General features: G+C 38.3%; 1 long non-coding RNA gene across 1 annotated transcript in view; it reads left to right on the top strand.

Annotated features, from left to right (window-relative positions):
• The window catches only part of LOC121073795, a 68,415-nt gene extending 47,443 nt beyond the window's left edge, over positions 1-20,972 (top strand). Inside the window, exons 2-3 of the long non-coding RNA XR_005821940.1 lie at positions 17,600-17,686; positions 18,849-20,972. This is a non-coding gene — a long non-coding RNA (uncharacterized LOC121073795). The remainder of the gene's footprint in view (positions 1-17,599; positions 17,687-18,848) is intronic.
• The last annotated feature ends 3,245 nt before the right edge of the window (positions 20,973-24,217 follow it).

Here is a 24,217-nt window from a genome sequence, read left to right as displayed (position 1 = left end):
TGTCTGTATTTTCAATAGCAGAGATCATCAAAAACATATAACAAGTCCATTGCTTACAAAAATATTGATGTTGAATGACATTGAAAAGATGTTGAATGCAAAGCTCTAAATCAAAACATAACATTGATGAAAATTGATGAATAAAGGGTTTCTGAAAAATGTAAAAGCTTAACAAAAATTTTCATCTCTTTCAGTTAAAGAAAAACATGTTTGCACCTCCCAGAAGCAGAAATACTCTGGAGGCTTTTCCTTCTGGCAACTCAGAAAGAAGTAATTTTTGTTAAAATACACTTTACTTTACTACGTGTGCTTTAGACAGGCCTTGCCTTATGTTTGGTTTTGATAGAGTGTTTTCAGTATTGCAGTATTTCAGTATTATGGATTTTCTACAAGTAAATTCTCAAGGATTAGACTTGCTTTATTGCAGATCTATTTTCTAAGGCATGCAACAATCTAGAGATATGTCATTTATACTATTACAGACTTTCATTTCCACTGAAATAAATGGTGTTATTTTCTTAGATGATTTGTTTTGACAGTATAAAAATGAATTTTGAAAGCAGATTGTCAATACTATTGATCAAAAGGTCCATCAACACAGTTTTTTTTATTATTTATTTAAACTCCTACTCAAAGTAAAGCAGGTTTTGATTTGCTAAGTGAAACGTAGAATAGTCATTCTGCATTAACTATGAAAATTCAATGTAAAAGAGAGAAGAAACCAGCAGTGTGAAAGACTTTTAGCACACACAGCCCTGTTCATCTTTCTAGATTGTCTGGTAATTGCAAGAGTGAAATAGAAACGGAAAGAATAAATTGATAATCTGACTCTGATCATTCCTAAACTGAAGAACTTATTTTGCAGAGGAATTTCAGATTGCTTGATTTGCTAATTTGCCTAAAATGACCCTCATGCCCACTATAGTCACCTAAAGAGATTTCAAAAATTCTTTGATGTGTTTAATAGGCTATGTGCAACCAGCACTCTTATTTGCCCTCCATTCTTTATAAATGCAGTGGTAAAGTGGGAAGTGCAGTTGTAAAAAGAATTTGAGGAGCAAAAGATAGTTATTTGTGAAGCAGTAACCTGATCGAATATTGGAGAAACAGAGCAAGATCTGAATTCCAAGTAGACTTAACTACTGCTGGCATAACCTACACTTGCTTTTAACAATTGATTTCATATTGTACAATCAACACAATATAAATTGTTATCATCATTATATTCAAAGGAAACATGAGGCAGTGATTTGTTTGTGATAATTTTAGATAAAAGCCTGTGGTGGTTTTACACTGCTGGGCAGCTAAATTCCACCACAAGCACTCTTTCACTCCCCTTCTTCAAAATAAGAGGGGGAGAAGGAAGTATGCCCGAAAGAAAGTTTTTTTTTTTTTTTTAAAAAAAAAAGGCTCATGGGTTGCGATAAGGATAATTTAATTAAAGGGAAAAGAAAGAGAAAAAAAAACAACAACAACCAAGTAAAGGCCATTCAGAAGCACAAAGAGAAGGGAAAAAAATTATTCTCTACTTCCTATCAAGGAGCGATGTTCAGCCGTGTCCTAGGAAGCAGGGCCTCAACACATGCAGTGGTTGTTCAGAATAATAAATGTCTTCATAACAGACACCTCCCCGCTCCTCCCCTTTCCCCTTTCCCACCTTTTATTGCTAAGTGTGACATCATATGGTATGGAATAATCTTTTGGTTGGTTTAGGTCAGCTGCCCTGGTGATGTCTCCTCCCTACCTCTTGCCCATCCCCAGACTACTGGCTCTGGGGGTTGGTTGGAGGGAGTCAATGCTGTGCCAGCACTTCTCAGCAATAGACAAAACACTGGTGTGATACCAATGCTGTTCTAGCCACAAGTGCAGAGCACAGCACTATTTGGGCCGCTGCAGGAAAAGCTAACTCCATTCAAGTCAGACCCAGTACAAAGTCCCATGATGTTCTCTGCCATTCTGACATTTTCTGTGGCTTCTGGACCTGGATGTCTCATGTTCCCTCTTCCTCAGCTAAAGGAGAAAATCCCATCCCATTGTTTTAGACTTTGACTTTTAAGGAGATGCATTTCATTGCACCAACATGTGGTCTCAGCTTTGTTCACACTTTTAATTGTAATTATACAAGACTTGTATTGTGTTAATAGACTTAATTGGTTAGCAAGAGGATAAGCTATAATAGAATTATTTCTCAGATTTATATTAGGAAAAATACAGCTCATGATTTGCTACCAGAATAGAAGGCTCAGGAAAGTCACTCTTCCTGAATAAGAGCAGCGATGTGAATGCTTTCTGTGCAATTAGCTACTTCTCAGATTTTTGCTCTGAAGGCTTTCCAAACAGAAGACATATTGTGAAGTACACCCCGTGGTGACAAGATCATATAATTGTAGTATCGTAGAATCATAAAATTGTTTGGAGTGGAAGGGACCTTAAAGATCACCTAGTTCCACCCACCCCCCGTGCCTTGGCACGATGACCCCTCTAGATCAGGTTGCTCAGAGCCTCATCCAAACTGGTCTTGAACACCTCCAGGGATGAGACATCCACAGCTTCTCTGGGCAACATGTTCCAGTGCCTCACCACCTTCTGAGTAAAGAATTGCTTCCAAATACCTATTCTAAATCTACCCTCTCTTAGAGTAGAACAAGCCATTACTCCTTGGCTTATCACTACACTCCCTGAAAAAGAGTCCTTCTCCAGCTTTTCTATAGGCCCCCTTAGGTACTGGAAGCCACAATAAGGTCTCACCAGAGCCTTCTCTTCTCCGGGCTGAACAACCCTAACTCCCTCAGCCTGTCTTCACAGGAGAGATGCTCCAGTCCCTTGATCATCTTCATGGCCCTCCTCTGGACCCTCTGGCTCTAACAGTCCCACATCCTTCTTGTGCTGGGGGCCCAGACCTGGATGCAGGGCTCCAAGTGTGGCCTCACTAGGGCAGAGTAGAATGGGACAATCACTTCCCTTGACCTGCTGGCCACTCCTTTGTTGATGCAGTTGTTATTCTGAACTGTAATTGCATACTACTGGCTCATGTCAAGCCTTTCATCCACCAGAACCTGCAAGTCCTTCTCAGCAGGGCTGCTCTCAATAAGTACCTCAGCCGGTACTCATGTCTGGTATTGCCCCAACTTAGGTGTAGCACCTTTCTCTTGGACTTGTTGAACCTCATTAGTTTCATGTGCGCCCACTTCTCAAACTTATCCTGGTGCCTTTGAATGGCATATTTTCCTTCTGTTATATCATCTGCACCACTCAGCTTGGTGTCATCTGAAAATGTGTTGAGGGTGCACTCCATCCCATTGTCTTTGCCATTGATAAAGGTATTGAAAAGCACTGGTCCCAAGACAGACCCCTGAGGGATACTACTAGTCACTGGCCTCTACCTGGACATCGAGCTTTTGACTGCAACACTCTGTGTGTGGCCATCCTGCCAGTTCCTTATCCACTGTGTGGCCCAGCCATCATATCCATATCAGGATGTCACGTGGGACTATGTCAAAGGCCTTACAGAAGTCCAGGTAGATGACATTGGTTGGTCCTCCTTTGTCAACTGATGCTGTCACTCCATCACAGAAAGCCAATAGAGAGTTTTGGCATGATTTGCCCTTGGTGAAGCCATGCTGGCTGTTTCAGATCAACTCCGTGTCCTGCATGGGCCTTGATATTGCTTCCAGGAGAGTCTGTTCAATGATCTTCATATGCACAGAAGTGAAGCATAACATCAGGCCTCATAAACTTGTACCTGTTCAGGTTCATCAGGTGGTCTCAAACCTGCTCTTTGCTTACTATGGGAGGGACTTTGCTCCCTAGCCCTCATCTACAGGTTCAGGGAAAGAGGAGACGTGGGAAGCCTGCCTGCTAGTGAAGACTGAGAGAAAGAAGTTGAGTACCTCAGCCTTCTCCATGTCTGTTGTTACCAGTTCACCCTTCTCATCCATCAGAGGGGGAACACTCTCCTTGGCCTTTCTTTTCTGAGCAATGTGCCTATGGAAACCCTTCCTGTTATTCTTTGCATCCCTTGCCAAGCTCAATTCCATCTGTACCTTGATTTTCCTGATTTCATCCCTGCACATCCAGGGAGCATCCCTCTACTCTTCCCAGGTCAGGCGTCCCTGCTTCCACTCTCTGTGCATTTCCTTCTTGCACCTCAGTCTGACCTGCAGGTCCTTGGTCAGCCATCCCAGTTTTCTGCTCTCCCTGCTCACTTTCTTACACAGCAGGAAGGATGGAGAGTTACAGAATCACAGAATCACAGAATCATCTAGGTTGGAAGAGACCTCCAAGATCACCTAGTCCAGCCTCTGACCTAACACTAACAAGTCATCTACTAAATCATATCACTAAGCTCTACATCTAAACGTCTTTTAAAGACCTCCAGGGATGGTGACTCAACCACTTCCCTGGGCAGCCCATTCCAATGCCTAAAAACCCTTTTGGTAAAGATTTTTTTCCTAATATCCAGCCTAAACCTCCCCTGGCGCAACTTGAGCCCATTCCCCCTTGTTCTATCACTGGGCATATGAGAGAATAAACCAATCCACACCTCCTCCTTTAATGTACGTATAGAGAGCAATAAGGTCTCCCCTGAGCCTTCTCTTCTCCAGGCTAAACAATCCCAGTTCCCTCAGCCGCTCCTCATAAGACTTGTTCTCCAGACCCCTCACCAGCTCTGTTGCCGTTCTCTGGACTCTCTCGAGCACCTCCATGTCCTTCTTGTAGTGAGGGTCCCAAAACTGAACACAGTACTCAAGGTGTGGCCTCACCAGAGCCAAGTACAGGGAGAAAATCACTTCCTTAGCCCTGCTGGCCACGCTGCTTCTTATACAAGCCAGGATGCTGTTGGCGTTCTCGGCCACCTGAGCACACTGCTGGCTCATATTCAGCCGACTATCAACCAATACTCCCAGGTCCTTCTCTGCCAGGCAGCTTCCTAACCACTCATCTCCCAGCCTGTAGCGCTGCTTGGGGTTGTTGTGCCCCAGGTGCAGGACCCAGCACTTGGCCTTGTTGAACTTCATACAGTTGGCCTCAGCCCATCGGTCCAGCCTATCCAGATCCTCCTGCAGAGCCTTCCTTCCCTCGAGCAGATCGACACACGCACCTAACTTGGTGTCATCTGCAAACTTACTGAGGGTGCACTCGATCCCCTCGTCCAGGTCATCGATAAAGATATTAAAGAGGACCGGCCCCAGCACTGAGCTCTGGGGGACTCCACTAGTAACCGGCCTCCAACTGGATTTGACTCCATTCACCACAACTCTTTGGGCCCGGCCATCCAGCCAGTTTTTAACCCAACGAAGCGTACGCCAGTCCAAGCTGCAAGCAGCCAGTTTCTTGAGGAGAATGTTGTGGGAAACGGTGTCAAAAGCCTTACTGAAGTCAAGGTAGATCACATCCACAGCCTTCCCCTCATCCACCAGGCGCGTCACTTGGTCATAGAAGGAGATCAGGTTCATCAAGCAAGACCTACCTTTCATAAACCCATGCTGACTGGGCCTGATCGCCTGGTTGCCCTTCAAGTGCCTCATGACGACATTCAAGATAATCTGCTCCATGAGCTTCCCTGGCACTGAGGTCAAACTAACAGGCCTATAGTTCCCCGGGTCTACCCTCCGGCCCTTCTTATAGATGGGCGTCACATTTGCTAGCCACCAGTCGACTGGGACCTCTCCTGATAGCCAGGACTGCCAATAAATGAAGGAAAGCGGCTTGGCCAGCTCCTCTGCCAGTTCTCTCAGTACCCTCGGGTGGATCCCATCCAGCCCCATCGACTTGCGTACATCCAAGTGCAACTTCATACAGCTGGCCTCAGCCCATCAGTCCAGCCTATCCATATCATCCTGCAGAGCCTTCCTACCCTCGAGCAGATTGACACATGCACCTAACTTGGTGTCGTCTGCAAACTTACTGAGGGTGCACTCGATCCCCTCATCCAGATCATCGATAAAGATATTGAAGAGAACTGGCCCTAATACTGAGCCCTGGGGGACTCCACTAGTGACTGGCCTCCAACTGGATTTAACTCCATTCACCACGAGTTCTTGTGCTCTAAGAAAAAAACATCCTTAAAGAGTTGCCAGCTCTGCTCAGCTCCTTTGTCCCTAAGGACAGTGGTCCAGGGGATGTCATCCACTAGGTCTTTAAACTTCTGGAAGTTCACTCTTCGGAAGTTCAGGGTCCTGACTCTGCTCTTTGACAGGCTCATATTCCTTGAGATCACAAAGTCAACAAGGGCGTTGTTACTGCACCCCAGACTGCCTCCAATATTAACCTGTTTATTGAGTTCATCTGCACTGATGAGCACCAGGTCCAATAATGCTTCTCCTCTGGTCGGTTTGTCTAATACCTGGACCAGGAAGTTATCCTGAATACACTCCAGGAGTCTCCTGCATTGCTCAAAGCCTGCTGTGTAGCTTTTCCAGCAGACATCCAGGTGGTTGAAGTCCTCCATCAGGATGAAAGCGTGAAAGTGTGATGCTTCTTGTAATTGAAGCAAGAAAGACTCCCTTTGATCAAGCAGCCTGTAATAGACCCTGACCACAAGGTGTCCTGCATTGGTCCAGTCCTAACATTTTACTCACAAGCTCAGCCTGTCCATGGCTGTTTCTCAGAGACAGCTCTTTGCAATCTATCCCTTTCTTAACATAGAGGGCAACATCCCCACCTCTCCTTCCCTGCCTATCTCTTCTGAAAAGTTTGTAGTTCTCTACTCCAGTGTTCCAGCTGTGTGATCCATCCCACCACATCTCTGTGATAGCAAACAATTTATATTTTTCTAATTGCGCCATTGCTTCCAACTCTGTTGTTAGATTTTTTCTGTGAAGGATTTCCAAACAGAAAAGATGTATCATGAAGCACACACCATGGTCTTCACAGATTAGTTGAAAAATATGTTGTAGCATTGCTTTCTCACTGCAGTAAATTTTATTTTTTTTTTTTTTTAAAATTTCATAAAGTCATTATTCTGGGCCCACTAGTTTTACTATTGGAGTTCCTAGAACTAAAAGTTTTATTTTTAACTCTAGGTGTTTAAATTGTTTCTAATGAACACACTTGCAAAAATGAAGAATCTGAATATGATTAGGCAGTTAATTATATCTCTCTAGTTCTTGTCAGAGGAGCTCCATGAATGCGTGGATATTTTACTGACATTGATTAGGACAATCATTTCTAATTATTTATTGTATAATCTTTCTGAAGAATATTAAAAGATTTTTTAAAATATAATCAAATATTTGAGAGAAAGAAGGTAACAACTGGGAAAATATATATATATATATTGTTGGTTGGTGAGAAACTGAACACAAGCCAGCAATGTGCGCTTGAAGCCCAGAAAGCCAACAGTATCCTGAACTGCATCAAAAGAAGTGTGACCAGCAGGTCAAGGTAGGAGATTCTCCCCCTCTACTCTGCTCTCGTGAGACCCCACCTAGAGTCCTTTGTTCATCTCTGGGCTTCCAATATAAGAAGGAAATGGAAGTATTAGAACAAGTTCAGAGGAGTTCACAAGGTTGATCAGAGGGCTAGAGTGCCTCTCCTATGAAGACAGGCTGAGGGAGCTGAGGTTTTTCAGCCTGGAGAAGAGAAGTCTCCAGGGAGACCTTACAGTGGCCTTCCAGTACCTAAAGGCAGCCTACAGGAAAGCAGAAGAGAGACCTACTATCAGGGAATGCAGTTAGTGGACAAGGGCTAATGGTTTTAAAGTAAGAGAGGATATGTTTACATTAGATATACGGAAGACATTCTTTACTATCAAGGTGAAGAAGCACTGGAATAAGTTGCCCAGAGAAGCTGTGGGTGCTCCACCCCTGGTGGTTTTCAAGGCTAGGTTGGATGGGGCTTTGAGCAACATGGTCAAATGCAATGTGTCCCTGCCGTTGTCAGTGAAGGTGGAACTACATAATCTTTAAATTCCTTTCAAACACAAATCATTCTATCATTAGGAAAACCACAAACTGATCACAGAAAAAGTGAACATATAGAAAAAATGAAATGTATTTCATTCCACACAATGTTTTTTTTTTTTTTTTCCTGATAAAGCATTATTGTACAACTTTAATAGATTAGAATAGAACAGATCAGTTGGAAGAGACCTTCAAAGATAATCTAGTACAACTGCCTGACCTCTTCAGGTCAAATGAAAATAACTTCCTTCCTTCCTTCCTTCCTTCCTTCCTTCCTTCCTCCCTCCCTCCCTCCCTCACTCCCTCCCTTCTTTCCTTCTTTCTTTTTCTTTCTTTCTTTCTTTCTTTCTTTCTTTCTTTCTTTCTTTCTTTCTTTCTTTCTTTCTTTCTTTCTTTCTTTTTCTTCCTTTCTTTTTCTTCCTTCCTTCCTTCCTTCCTTCCTTCCTTCCTTCCTTCTTTCCTTCCTTGCTGTTTTTCTCTCTTTCTATTTTTGATGGCAGTAGAACTTTTTGACATGGTCACTGCTTCTAACCTTACTGTCGTTTATTATCAGTAAGTCATTTTATTCTGAAAATATCTTCTTATTCTGTCACTGAAGAGTCATAATAGCCATATCAAAATATAATAATCCTATATTATTGTGAAACATCCAAGTAATTATTTAGTAGAAATTTGTTACATTAGGGGAAAGAAATGTAAATTTATTTTTAAAAACTTTAAATCCATACTTCTTTTTTTTTAACTCCACCGTATAATCATCTGGGCGGTAAATAAATATGAATCAGTCATATATTGTTGATCCAATGTAGCTTTTGCTCTGTATTTTGCTTCTTCCAGATGAGAATAGTAAATTATTTTGTAAATCTGAGTTACCAGGGATTATATTCAGTCCCCAAACAAAACTTAGTTTACAGGCAGCCCAATTCCTCTTAACTATGTTTCACTGTAGTTTGTGTGCAATCAAGCCAATGGAAAAAAAATATCTTAGTAACTTGTGGAAATAAGTGGTGGTCACGTTAGAGTATATGAAATATTAAATGACTATTTAAAAGAAAAAAAATACAAAAATTTTCATGGTATGTAGAAATTCTGTCTCATTAGTAGTAATAAATGCTAGTACAGTGGTGCACCATCTTATGTTGTTTACATGGAAAATAAATAAGTGCAGTGGATATGGGGTTGCTTAAATAGAATGGAGGGGACAGATTTTGGAAGTCATTTCAGTGTTTTAATGTCCTTTTGGATTACATTAGATAACATATGTAAAATCCCCTCACACCTCAAAAGTTACAAACAGGACTCAGTAGAGGAAATACTGGAAAATGGTGTTTCAGAAATAAAATATGCTGTGTAGGCCTAATAACTGTGAAACCAAAGTTCATGTTAGTTCTGTGGATGCCTCAGGCTCTGCAGCAGTGACTAGAAACATCCACAATAAAGGCTACCTTTGGTACCATATTCATTTGTCTGGGATGCTCCATTATTAGTCAGTTCCAAAGTTTTGGGGTCTGCTCTGACAATCTAAATCTTTCAACCACCTGAAGGCTGGAATTAGTTTGTGGTACAAGGTCTCTGTGTTTGTCCTAGGTTATCAGTTCTAACTCTACAGTAGAAAAATCTAAATGCTGTCAGGTCCTCTTCAAATGACATTAGATTTAGCACTGTATACACAATCTCTTGCTTTTCTGGAAAATTGTGCTATATTTTTGTAGACCTCTTAGGTACCCAGATTTGGGGACTGAAGGCTATTTATTGCATAGAAGAAAAAGAGTACCTTTTTAACAGTATGATATATAAAGGAATCAAGACAAAAATATTACAGTTCATACGGCTCCCAGTTTTGCTTCCTATTTTCAGGAAGGACCATCTGGCTAAGTCAAAAAGAAGAAATTTAGAGGTTTCTTTATGTCCATGATTGATTGAACACCTTAGTAATTTCGCAACTGCTGTATATTTATTACAGGCAGGCTGTGTGCGCTGTCAAGGCAGTCCAGTCATACAGCTTCGTTTAATATTTCTTAAATTGTGGTAGTATCTTTCCTTTATAGTGCACTGTGTCTTTTGGCCTACGGCTAAAGTAACCATATCACCATGAGATACCTAACTATTCATTGTTGTGGATTTCACTTTTTCTGTCATTCAGATTTGCAGATGGCAAGATAATAATTTTTATCATTATGCTCTTTTTATTTTATTCCTTTCAGAAACATAGGGTGCCAACTTGAACTGAATTACCAGATTGTCCCATTCCAATTGCTCAGCGGGCCATTCATGAGTCACCCATAGTGAGATGAAGACACAAGGAAGGTCAAATGCTGTCCACCAGTTTATTACTTTTGTATGAAAATATCAAAAGAGAAGTGAAAGCTAAGAACGGGTGTTGTGGTTTAACTCGGCCGGCAGCCAAACACCACACAGCCATTCACTCACCCTCCCCCCTCCCTCTCCGGGATGGGGGAGAGAAACGGGAAAGTGAAGCCTGTGAGTTGGGATAAAGACAGTTTATTAAGACAGGAAAATAATAATAATTAATAATAATAATAGTGAGTACGAAACAAGTGATAAACAATGCAATTGCTCATCACCCACTGACCGATGCCCAGCCTATCCCTGAGCAGCTGGCCCCCCCACCCCAGCTAGCCACCCCTATATATTGTTTAGTATGACATCAGATGATATGGAATACCCCTTTGGCCAGTTTGGGTCAGCTGTCCTGGGTCTGTCCCCTCCCAGCTCCTGCCGCACCCCTAGCCTGCCCGCTGGCAGGACAGAGTGAGAAGCTGAAAAGTCCTTGGCTTAGTGAAAGCACTGCTCTGCAACAATTAAAACATCAGGGTGTTATCAACACTCTTCTCATCCTAATCCAAAACATAGAACCGTACCAGTTACTAGGAGGAAAATTAACTCTATCCTAACTGAAACCAGGACAAGGAGGGAGTGATAGAAAAAGTATTGAAATATAAGCAAAGGTGTCTTATAGATTGCAAGAGATAGCTTGCAATCACATTATGGATGTTCTTATTTCTGATTGGTTAAGACCACTGCCACTAGGCAGGGAGACCCCCAGTACCACATGCCTAGCACGTGCCATACTGACATTTTTGTCCTGCCCATGCATTCTGGTCTGTTCAGCCACCAGCCAATCAAGAAGAGATGTGCTAGCCATTCAGATAGGTAGGTCTATGTTGCTAGGTAGGAAATTCTGCAAACAATGTTTGAGACAGAGCAAAAATGCTGTCTTCCACGCAGATTAACAAATTATATTAATAAGTCGTGATATATTAATACAGTCGGCTACTTACCAGACTGGGGAGAACTTAAAATGTTACAAAAGATTGCTTGAAGTTCTCAAATTATGTGTTTTTCTTTCTGACTAAAGTGTCCTATGTTAGAGCCAGGCATGGACGGATACCTGAAGTGTAAAAAAGTTATAATAAACTTAACTAACTCCTTAAGTTATCACAATTGCTTTCATCAAGTTCAAAAGAAAAATCAGCCTAAAAGTCACCTTATAGACAGTTGCTGCAAAATGCTCTCTCACTTTTGTTACTCAGGTCTGAAGTGATTCCACTTGTTAGTGTAATACTGTAGCATCATGCCTCATCATATCAAAGACAAATCACTTTTTCTCAGAAACAAAGCCTATTTTTTTTTTCAGTTTTATTTTGTTTCCTTAAGTTTCCTAAGAATTTTCTTAGGCAAAATCATGACTTCACTTAAATCAGATCTTGGAATTATATTAATATTTTGAAGTATTGACATATAAAAAACAGTTATGTCAGAGAATATAAATTACCATCTACTTTTCCCTCAAGTAACCTGTGCACATATCTTGCTCAGCTTCTTAAAAGCTATAGAAGTCATGAATTTTCAAATAACCATTCAGTAAATCAGTCAATCAATCAATCAATCTCTTACCTCAAAATGTTTCTTCTCCAACACAAATTAGAAGACCCAGCCCTGCCTTTTGGAACATATTTTATGGTAGTGACTTCAATACTTTTCAACTGTGTATCCTGAAATTGTTAGGAAGACCCCAGGTTCCTCAGTCCCTTTGGTTTTTGGTCCTGGAGATAAACTGAAGGGCTTTGTGGAAATTCTGAGACCAGGCTGGCGCACACTGATTGCAAAATAATTCTGGAGCTTGTGCCACTGGTTAACAGAAAATGGGATTAAGGGAATATAAAATCTATCTCCCACAGCTGCACTCAGCAAATTCAGATAGACTGAGCCCAAACTGGATACAACTAGGAGACCTAATCTAATTTTACCTATGTATGTGAGTAATGATTTCCATTAGACAAGGTTTTGATTTGCATTTCACAAGGTTTTTCTCAGTTGACTGCAATTTCTTAATGCCAAGTATTTTCTGTCACCATTTCGTTATACTTTTGTACAAATTTTTAAATGTAAATACTATTTTCAATCCACTACACATTCTTGTAATTTTCAGAGCTTGAAAACAATTCCTTAACTACATTGTGAGGGTTTTAAACTCACAGTGTACGGAGTGGTTGTGTAGTGTGAGACATACTTGATTTTCCATAAATGTAGGAAGAAACATTCTTGTCCTGGAACTATTCCCTACAGACTTCTTTTTCTGGGAGAAAGTTGTCAGTGGTAATTAATAACATCTTAAAAAAATGAAACTCAAACCGTAATATGCTGGTACATTTAAATAACTATAGGATTTTTTCTCCTTAACGAATTATGTTTTGTAGAAAAAGGAAAATCCCCAGTGATTTACAGATGAAAGTGAAGCTGTGTCCCTGCTGTAAGCAATTCCATGTGCTGTAGTACCTGTTATATTTATCTTGCTTCACGTACCTTTCCAGTTATGACATCTGATTGATTTCTTTTGTAATCGGGCATCAGGATTGCCATTTGTCTGAATCTAGTCCTTGTGTAAAACACCCAAGTTGAAGATTTAAAATAGAGGTCTAGAAACTGGACTGAAGAAGCATGTACTAGGATAATAAATATCAATTATAATGGAGCTATGGGTGCTGGCTCAGATCCATTTATGCCATGTGCCCACAGAACAGCTTTGCATAAGTAGTTTAGTTGTCTAGTGCATTAGATGGCTTTTTCCCTACTGAAAGTGCTTTTGAGCGGGGGAGAAACTGGTTTGTTAATTAGGTGTAAGGTTCATTAGAACTCCTTCAAATCTTACAGTAAGAAAAGAACAGCCACATATATGACAGATTCCCAATATAAATAAATAACGTCACCAAAATTTGTGGTCTCTAACAATTAAGTCCTAGTGGAAATGTATTAGGTAGTCTTCAATTCTGGTGGGAAGAAACCTGAAGGACACATTTGTTGTTCTAGTATGTGGGTCCGTACCTATGGTTGCTTGCATATAGCAAGGAAACAATAGTCTACTTCTGATCCGTTACTCTAGTAAAGCTGATATTTCATCTATGACCCTGAAATATTGATATGCCTTTTTGTTTTGCCTTTGGAAGTTCTGTTTTGGAAGTTATGGTTTTCTGTCCACCATTACAATGATGGCACTGCTAACCTCTTGATTCTTATAATACCGTCTTTCTAAAATAATGTAGAATTTAACATACAAACTGACTTTCTAAAATAACCTAGAATTTAACATAGTTATATTTTTCTATGGACCTTTGTCCAATTGTTTACTAAATGATAAGGATTTTTTTTTCTTTTCTGTACAGTAAATCATAATGAAAACTGTTCATAAAACTTGGGGGGGGGGGGGGGGGGGGGGGGGGGGGGGGGAGAGGGAGGGGACCTTCAGATAAAAGTAACAAAGCTAGAAACATTTAAAAAGCTCAGCATCCACAAGCAGTTAAAGGGATGCCATCTCTTTGTGGGATTGATTTATTTGTATTGAGTGGCAAAATCCCCACCGATTTCAAGGCGGGATAAAATCTAATCCAGCATGTTGAGATGAGCTCATGTTTAGGTCATAGAGCTCTTTGAACATTTGTCTACTATCAGTACTTGCTGCTGAGAGACGAGCGCTTTTAGAAGGCAGCTTCTTGCTTAGGTGCCTAAATGAGAATCTGATTTCTTTTGAAACCCTGGCATCCTATATGGAGTGATCTTCAGTCAAAAATCTGGGCTCCTTTGAAATACTGATTTTGTATAAATACCACATGGATAATCTTTGACTGTTATTATCAACACAGCACTGCTAAGATTAGTACTTATAAATATAGAGGAATTAGAAAAAATGTAGAAAATATAATTTGATTAAGCTGAAACTGAACTTGGCAAGAGATGAAAAGGCTAACATGAAGGGGATTCTATAGGCACATTGGTCAGAAAAGAAAGACCAAGGAGAGTGTACCCTCTGATGGATGAGAAATGAGAAGTGGTAACAACAGACATGGAGAAGGCTGAAGTACTCAACAACTTCTTTCTCTGTCTTCACTGGCCATCAGGCTTCCCACATTTCTCAAGTCCCTGAACCTCTAGAAAGGGATCGGTTGAGAAAAGTCTCTCCCATGGTAAGTGAAGAGCAGGTTTGAGGCCACCTGATGAAATTGAACAGGTACAATTCTATGAAGCCCAATGCCATGCAGCCCAGTGTCCTGAGTGAATTGGATGATGGAGTTGCGAAGCTTCTTTCCATCATATTTGAGACGTCATGGCAGTCAGGTGAAGTCCCTGGTGACTGGAAAAAGGGGTGTCCACTCCCATTTTTAAAAAAAAGGTAGAAAGGATGACCAGTAAGCCTCACCCCTATGCCTGAAACGATCATGGAACAGATCCTTTTGAAAACAATATCAAGGCACAGGCAAACCAAGAAGGTGATCTGAGACAGACAGCAAGGGCAAATCATGCCAAAACTCTATTGGCTTTCTGTGGTGGAGTGACGGCATCAGTTGACAAAGGAGGACCAACCAATGTCATCTACCTGGACTTCTGTAAGGCCTTTGACATGGTTCCACATGACATCCTGTCCTGGTTTCAGGTAGGACAGAGTTAATTTTCCTCCTAGTAGCTGGCAGGGTGCTATGTTTTGGATTAGAATGAGAAGAGTGCTGATAACATGCTGATGTTTTAATTGTTGTAGAGCAGTGCTTACACCAAGCCAAGGACTTTTCAGCTTCTTGCTCTGTCCTGCTAGTGAGCAGGCTAGGGATGCAGCAGGAGCTGGGAGGGGACAGACCCAGGACAGCTGACCCAAACTGGCCAAAGGGGTATTCCATACCATCTGACGTCATGCTGAACAGTATATAGGGGTGGCTAGCCGGGGTGGAGGGGGGGGGCCGGCTGCTCGGGGATAGGCTGGGCATCGGTCAACGGGTGGTGAGCAATTGCATTGTGCATCACTTATTTCGTACACATTATTACTATTAATACTATTATTATTATTATTATTATTATTGTTATTCTTTTCCCTGTCTTAATAAACTGTCTTTATCTCAACTCACAGACTTCACTTTCCCGTTTCTCTCCCCCATCCCGGAGAGGGAGGGGGGAGGGTGAGCGAACGGCTGTGTGGTGTTTGGCTGCCAGCCGGGCTAAACCACAACACATCCTTATCTCCAAAGTGGAGAGATATGGATATGATGGGTGGACCACTCAGTGGATAAGGAATTGGCTGGATGGCCATGCACAGAGTATTGCAGTCAAAAGCTCAATGCCCAGGTAGAGGCTGGTGACTAGTAGTGTCCTTCAGGGGTCTGTCTTGGGACCAGTGCTTTTCAATACCTTTATCAATGGCAAAGACAATGGGATGGAGTGCACCCTCAACACATTTTCAGATGACACCAAGCTGAGTGGTGCAGATGATACAACAGAAGGAAAATATGCCACTCGAAGGCACCAGGGTAAGTTTAAGAAGGAGGCCCACATAAAGAAAGATGGAGAGTGACTTTTTACACACTCAAATAGTGATAGTACATAGGGAAAGTGTTTTAAACTAATATATATATATACATATATATATATATATATATATAAATTGAGATTTAGATTAGATATCAGGAGGAAATTCTTTACTCAGAGGGTGGTGAGACTCTGAAGCAGGTTTCCCGGAGAAGTTGTGGATGCCCTGTGAAAGTAACTAGGAAAATCACCAATCATAACTAAGATATGCTTGACTAGAGTCACTCAAGCTCCACCTAAAAGATAGAAAATAATATAAATTGGCCTAAGAGAGAGGGAATGTCAATGGAAGATACCACCATCAGGGGAGATACCATCCCAAGGGAATACACCATCCTGAGGACCTCCTGACTCCTGGGATCAGTCGACGGCTGAGCCTCTCTTCCTCCCCATTGGGACACCTTTGGGTGAGATATGAACACTTGCTTATACTGTGTGTCTCTGAGGAAACTTAGAAATCTCTATAGAGTCCTTGCGCCTTCTAACACATTAATTTCCAGGCTGCGCACCTGTGTATTTCATGTATGCTAGCTTGCTTTTGCAGACAGTAACTATCACCAGCAATCCAAAGAACCTGTGTACCTGTTGCTGTAATAATCGGCTACACCCCTTAACGCGACATGCCCTGATCTAGTTGCTGGCATTCATGATCATGGCAGGGGGATTGGAGCTAGATGATCTATAAGGTCACTTCCAACCCAAGTCATTTTATGATTCTATGATTATGCTTTTGTCTTATTTTCACAGTGCTCTCATGCTGAGCAAAACAAGATCTCAAGTCCTTGCACTTTACTTTAGGAAATTGATTAAACTAAAACAGGACTATATCTGAAACAGAATGCCAGAATTAGGAACTGAAGTCAGAGTGTCTGTTGGTGTATTTCTTCCTATGAGGCAAACTCATGTCAGGAAGACTCTTGTGTGCTTCTTGTGCCAAATATGTGTAACATGAAGTCCTGTCATTAACTGATTTTTTCTTCATATAGCATATCATCCTCTTCTAAGATGATATTTTTCTGTGAAAGAAAGAAATATGTGTTTTTTGATGAAGCCAAAAAGGTATTCTGACAGCAGAATATGATGCTGCTCTGTCTAGTTACCTTTTATGGGCTTCATTTGATGTGCTGTTTTTTTGGTTGGTTGGTTGGTTGGTTGGTTGGTTGTTTTTTTCCCTGAGATGCACGAGCACTTGATTTGATTTTTCAGTAGCTCAGACATGTTTGGTTCAGCTAAAATAAGCATTGCAATTTGATCCCTGGTGATTTATCATGGTTTGGATTCATCTGTGCTCTCATTTTGTTGCCTAAGTTTTATAGACTTCCTTATGAGGCTGATTACTACCATAAAAGAAAACTGTATGAAACCTGGCCTTCAAACTCTAGTTGTAAAATCTTTATCAATGATTCATTCTTTTTGAAAAGTTGTTTTAGTTTTCCTTATATTAGCATATGAAACACTGTAGCTGAATGGGATAGCTCTTTCAAATATAATAAGCCTCTATAGTACAGTAGTGTTGCCAATTAATGTTTTGACTCACAAGTGAATGTAAGTGCAAAAGAAATTAAAAATAACACTTGTAAGACCAATATAGGTGAAAATGAAACATTTCAGCATTTATAATAAAAAGTTGTGAATTTTGCTGAATTCTGCTTTTGAAAGCTGCAACATAAATTCAGAATAAAACACAGCACTGAAAATACGATCAGATGGGTCAGAATTCTAGTATTGGAGGCTGCATCTTCAGAATATGAGTAAGTTCCAAATAAGGCAATATAATTTTGGTTTTTTTTTGTTTGTTTATTTGTTTGTTTGCTTGTTTTGCATAGGAAACATCCCTAAGAGGAAGCTGGGCTGACAGAGAAAAAAAAAAAAAGTCAAGAAGAGAAATCTATGAATTCTTCTGAATATTAAAGGTAAGTTAGTTTAGAAAGATACTGACTCATAATTTCCTTGCCAAAGACTTGATATTTTGCATGAATGTAATTAGGGTTCAGAGAAAGAAGCTTTCCCATACTCAGAAGAAAGAAAAAAGAGTTCTCCACATAACTGTGAGGCAAGTCGTGTTCTTTTTCATAAGACAAATTGATTGAGGAAGGTAGAAAAGGTGATTCTACCAAATATGCTGAGATATCTTTCTTGTTAAGTTGAATTTGGAGGATATCCATGTATAAAACAATGTCAGTCAGAGTGCTCCCGATGGATATTATATTGAGCCAACAGCCATATATATGAATGCTTTTCATTGACTTCGGTGTTGCAGAATGAAGTGGGAGAAGAATGTCCAAGATATGATTCCTTTTATTACAACTAATGTTGAAAGTAACATTTTACCTGGCCTGTCAACACCTAATAATTAGTTACCACCATCAGTTCCATTTCCACCAGTCAAATTGTGAGTCTTGCTGATTAATTTGACATTTTAATAGTAAAGCAATCTCTGCTACCTGATTTAATCCCTTTTTGTTTTTTATTTTTTCTAACTAGTGCCTCATTGAGAGAAGTTGAACCAACAGAAATACCTAAAGGGTTTTAATCAGTTTAAATTAAAATAATGATTTCCCAAACTAGAAACACCTACAGTATATATCAATATAAATTCATCAGAATGACAACAACAACTATTAATAAATACCAGGGAGAAATCCAAAATAAATAAAATCTTGATCTACAAACATGCAAGAAATATGGTATGTATTATGCATGTTACTGTAAAGACTTCTGTATTTTTCACAACACTCTTAAAGGCAAAAAAATTTATCTAAAATTCATGATGTCATTTCACTTACTGTAATCCCAGGAGGCACTGCTAGCAGGTAATTATTTTTGATAACTTTCCTTCCCACCCTGGAGCACTTCTTTATGTGCACTGAGTATATTTAACACTTCATTATCCAACAGCCATTTATCATACCTATGATTAGTTGTTAAATAAGTGAAAAATACAGATTTTATTTTATTTTATTTTATTTTGCTGCCAGTGGTGACGTTTTGTGTTTTTTTTTTTGTTTCTGTTTTTTTTTTTTGTATTTGTTTTTGTTTTTGTTTGTTTGATTGTTTGTTTGTTTGTTTTTATAGGAACTTTTAAAAATACACACAAGTTGCTGTATTGTTCTGAATTCCTACTGGAAATAAATAAGCAAAATGAAAACATACCCTGGACAAGTAAAATAAAATCCTGTCATCTTTTGTGTCTGTTCAAGCAGGTACAATTTTGAAATTACTGACGTATTTTTTCATCTACCTTTAATAAATAGATATTTACTGAAAATGTTGACAAACCTCTTTTTATAGTATTGCCATTGGACGCTGATATAATTAAATCCCAGAATATGGCACAGTATGCTAGTGATAAAAACTGTCAGTAATTTTGCAATGATTTATGATCTGCAGCTAAGAGGAAAGCTCCAACAAGACAAGCAAAATTGTACACATTGTTAAGAGGAAACATTTTCCATTAAAGATTTAAAGGGAAATCTTATAATTAAGTTTTCTAGATAGAAGCTTTTCAAAGATATTTAGGTACCTACAGATACAAATAGGTGTCTTTTATGATACTAAAAGACAGTAGTTTGTTTATTTGTTTGTTTGTTTGTTTGTAGTAAGAGTCAAGTATCGATAAATATAAAAAAATCAAAGGTGATGCAGTATAAAAATGTTATAGGATTCAAAGGTTCTGTTTTCAGGTGAAATGAGTGTTTGCAAAATCTTTAAAAAAAAAAAAAAAAAAAAAAGCCATTAAACACAAATGCAAAGGTTTCCAGCAGCAGTGTCCATTTAGCTAAAACTAGCTCTCACACAGGTCTATATAGTATTGTCTATCAGTGGACAGACAAAGTGATTTATGGTATGTCAAGAAAAAATAGTAGTAGTAATGAATAACTAAACTTCAAAAGACACTCAAGAAAGACAACTATTATTTCAATGCCTTCTTATACTACATTCTCTTTAAGAAAACATACTAGGAAAAAATGTAAAAAGCACTTCAGGCTTGCTTTAACATGCTGCTTGTTTCTCCCTTCTTATTCCTTTCGCATTCTCTCTTCTCCCACTAAATGCTGAAACACATACTCTCACCTGTCAGCTTAGGTCCATTTCCACATTTCACAATTGTTTCTGTGTATGTGATATGTTTCTATACTTATAAGTTGAGTTGCTCTTCCTTCAATGGCATTTTGGAAAACCTATGGTGACCTGATGCACAACTTAAATGAATATAAGCAGGAAAAATAATTAATATGATTTCACTTTGAAAATTATCCTGTGGAAACATCTGGCTCATGAGCTGAAACTTAAAAGAGCAGATGACAGCCAACCTGCCAGTGAAAGATTAGGTGGACAGCTGAACAGATGTGACACTTTTTGAAGAAGACTTTTTTATTCCCGATAAATATTGTATCTCTCAACACGATACAAAGAGCAAATAGGGATGTAGATTCCAGTAGATTTCAGCTTTCACTCTGCCAGATGGTATTTGTACAGCAGAAAAATAAAAATAAAATCCAACAAATACATTGTTTTGTTTTGTTTTGTTTTTAGTAAAATGAAATGCTCTCTTCTCTGCTCATTGAAAACTGCAACATCAAAGTGCATCAAATCTTGATGCCTTTTGGATAAGCTGCAGAATACATTTTTTTCTAGAATATAAAACTCTGCAGTTCCAGGAACATCTTGGTAAATTTTCCAGACAAAGGATATTATAGTTGGCTTTAGATTTCTACTACAACTTCTTTTGTTTGACCCTGTTATAAATGGTAACTTAGGCTCAATTTGGTCTTCCACACAAATAAACCAGCTCTGATTTTGGCATCATAATTCTATGATGGGCCACTTCTGATAAAAATTTTTAGCCAATGGACTGTGTAGGTAAGATGACCTTTTCAATATCAAAGGAAGCCTCCGTTTGTTGATAGTTTCTTGATTCAGTATACCTTTTCTGTCAATCTAAAAACAGAATCAATGGATAAACAGCAATCTAATTGTTCTGTTAAATATTTTTCAATTCAGTTTGAAGATAATCACTGCTGTTTAGTGTAGTTGTTCTTACTCCTCCTATTATTTGAGAATAAGGGTATGAATATAATTTCTTATATTTAAAAAGTTTTAGATCTTCTTTCCTTTTTTGCCTCTTATCATTACCATAAATAATTTTGTAAGCGATCAAAACATTAAATTCAGCTCTGTAATGTGCAAGCAGAAATTTCGAAACAGTTATGCTGCAATTATACTTTTTGACCAGAAAGGAATTATATTACTGGAAAAAAAAAAAAAAGAAAAAAAAAAGAAAAAAGAAAAAAGAAAAAAAAGAATAACAATTATAAATTAAAAAAAAACACCACTGTAATTATAATCTTGGGAATAAAACCTGAATTCTAATAGTTATTAAAAACAAACAAAAAACATCAAATGGAAAATAATAAAGGCATCTGTCATATAAACATCTTTCCAATTCTGTGGAGTTACTTACAAAAAATAACTCTTTCACCATGTAACTACACTCTATCTTATATAAAACTACCATGTAATTGAAATCAATGTATTAAACACATTTTTAATGGCATTACACTTTAGTGAGTGTAGTGAAAGATTTTTCCCGCGCAAGGTCATGAACTTCTATTATGAAGAGCAGCTTCCATCTCAGCAGCTTAAAGACTTCAGGGTAAAGTATTTTAGATGAGTAAAACATTAGTGGTGATTATTCACTGTCAGGGCTATAAAAATAGAACATTTGATTAATACAGCTTTAGTAAATGTGTTGGCATTTTACAACATGTTGCTTTTACAGTTGTACCCTCATTTTTTATTGAATTGAATTATTTGCACCAATCTAGGTGTTTCAGCTACACTTTGTTAATATTCGTGTGAATAACTTATTCCTTTTCTTAATATAGTTGTTAAAATATTCATTGTTTTGGAAAAACAATGCTTTGCTGAATTTGTGAGTTACATGTTATTCATATGTTTGTGTAACTAAAACTAAAAAATGATGCAAAATATCACTTTCTGTCATCTTTCAAAGTATAAAACTCTATCAACAGAAGACATACTGGGTTCTGTGATGTTAAAAAACTTTCAGATTATGCCTTGGTTGCCAGCAGTTGGTAATCAAAATCATTTTCTCTCAGGAGAGTTATTACACCATCTTTATGCTATGCTAAGGTAATTCTTTCATGAGAGCTCAACATACAAAACAACACAACTGGAGTAAGAACAGTAAGGCTTTTCTCAGCACTGACATCAATATTGTTTGAATTCTTTGTGTTTTTTTGTGTGTGTGTGTGTGTGTGTGTGTGTGTGTGTGTGTGTCAGAATTGCAATTCCGTCCTCATTTCATTTTTTCCTCCGTGCAAGTATTGTTAACATGTCTTGCTGGAAATTAAAAGAAGAGTTTGACCTGTCAAACATTTAAAAGCTGCACTTCTAAAAACCCTGAGGGTTTTGTCCTTTTTGTTATTGAAAAGTACACAAATATACGTATACATATTGAAAACATGGTTGAATTATGAAGTCATGCATTCAAGCAATATAACTTATTTTCTACTAGTATCTATTGGTTTTCATTTTAATCATTCTGCACATATTTGATATAAACGTAGACATCAGAAGTCCAGGGCTTCTTCAGGGTTTCCGCAGGGATTCAGTGTTGATTAGCTTCATTATTATGATATAGGATTAGAAATGCCTCTGAACTCCAGAACTGCCACTCTGAACTGGCAGAGGAGTGAAAAGGCATCACAGGACTACTGTTAAATGGATACATTTTGTTCGGTATGTAAAGTACTCATGATTTCAGTGAGTGACTGGGTATATTTCACTGTATTTTCTTGCCTTTTATAGAACCCTAGTTCTACTAGATTATGTTAACGTGTCTTCAAATGATTTTCAATAGAGATGAAGTCTGAAGTCCTGTGAACCAAGAACAGATTTGGTTGTGTCCCTGTTAAAATGAGTTCTTCCACTGTATTTGACTGAGTGTGAAAAGAGCCCAGGTTGTCATCCATCATGTTATCAACAAGACTTGATATCAGGCAGAGATGCATAGATAAAATCAATCTCCCAATCTCCTTTTTTTTTTTTTTTTTTTTTAATATAAGAGTTTAACAATAATGTAATGCAAAAACTTCATAATCAAAATAAAGTAGTCCATAGAAATGAATGAAATGCTCTAGAGGGAGGAAAAAGTAGAAGCTGACAATAAGACAAAAACCCTGAAAATCATCACAGCTACTCTCATAAGGATAATGACACATCCTATGCCTCCCTTCATTTCTTTATCTGTTTTCCCATTATTACATTTCTTTCCTTTGACTCCCACCTTCCTAAAATTTAACCTGTTCTATTATTAGTAATATAAATAGTATTTCCCAGATATTCTCTTACATAGCTTCTTTTGTTTAACTCTTAATTAAGCTAAATTGTATTCTGGGTTGTATTCTGGGTTAAAGCTTTTTTTTTTTTTTTTTTTTTTTTTTAAGTTTTTACTACATTAAAATGGACTAGTATTCATGAATTATTCTGTTATAGCTGTAATTCTGATTTAATTTCAAATACTTAGAAAAGTGTTGAAGTCAACAGATACCCAGTTTAGATTTCAACCTGAATTGCATACAATGCAATTGAGGTTAAAAGTGAAGTTGTGATGCAATGCTATGCAAGATCCATTGTGCAGGGTGAGATTTATTCTTGTTACCTTTTCTGTATTCACTTGATCGAAATTTCTTGCCATAAAAAACTTTAATGTAAATCCTGAAGGCAAGAGATCTTGCTAATGACAACCTGTATCCCTTGGTATAGTCTGCAAATGAATAATGTAGCATAAATATAGCCAATGGCTAGGATTTGTGTTACGACTTTACAAATATGACTGTGTTTCACTTCACAAATATTTCTTAGGGAGAAGTAATATTTTCAGGAGCTTTTTCTCCATGTTGAAATCTCATTGTGCCTTTCAAAAGTCACAGCATATTGTTGTCAAAATATCAGAATGTTATTTTGAATACAAAACTGCAAATTTCTTCAGTTTACTAAAACTAGGACATATGCATTTTGATGCATAAATAAGTTTTTGTTCTGAATAAACGAAATGGAAATTTAAAAGACAGCAGTTATGACAAATACACTTCTGAACATTAAAAAAAATTATTACCATAATTTCTACTAATTTTCTTGCATTTTTCATTACATTCAGGCCTTGCTCAATTTACATGTCATCTCATACTTATGTTAAAACTATAGCCATTTTGGATTTCAGTTTAGTCCAATACCTGATTCCCTTTATAGTACACTACCTTGTTGATTTTAACCTGGTCTTGTATGTCTTAAGTTTTTTGGAGACACCATTAAAAGTACTGCTCAAGGAATGAATTATATATGTAAATATGTTTCCATAATTCCATTCATATTATATCTACTTTTTATTCTTTGTCAATCCTTCTGCTGTCAATGAA

Source organism: Cygnus olor, chromosome 8, assembly GCF_009769625.2.
Source record: "Cygnus olor isolate bCygOlo1 chromosome 8, bCygOlo1.pri.v2, whole genome shotgun sequence".
Taxonomy (NCBI): Eukaryota; Metazoa; Chordata; class Aves; order Anseriformes; family Anatidae; genus Cygnus; species Cygnus olor.
Note: the sequence above shows the minus strand (reverse complement) of the source record. Positions and strands in the feature narration are given on the sequence as shown.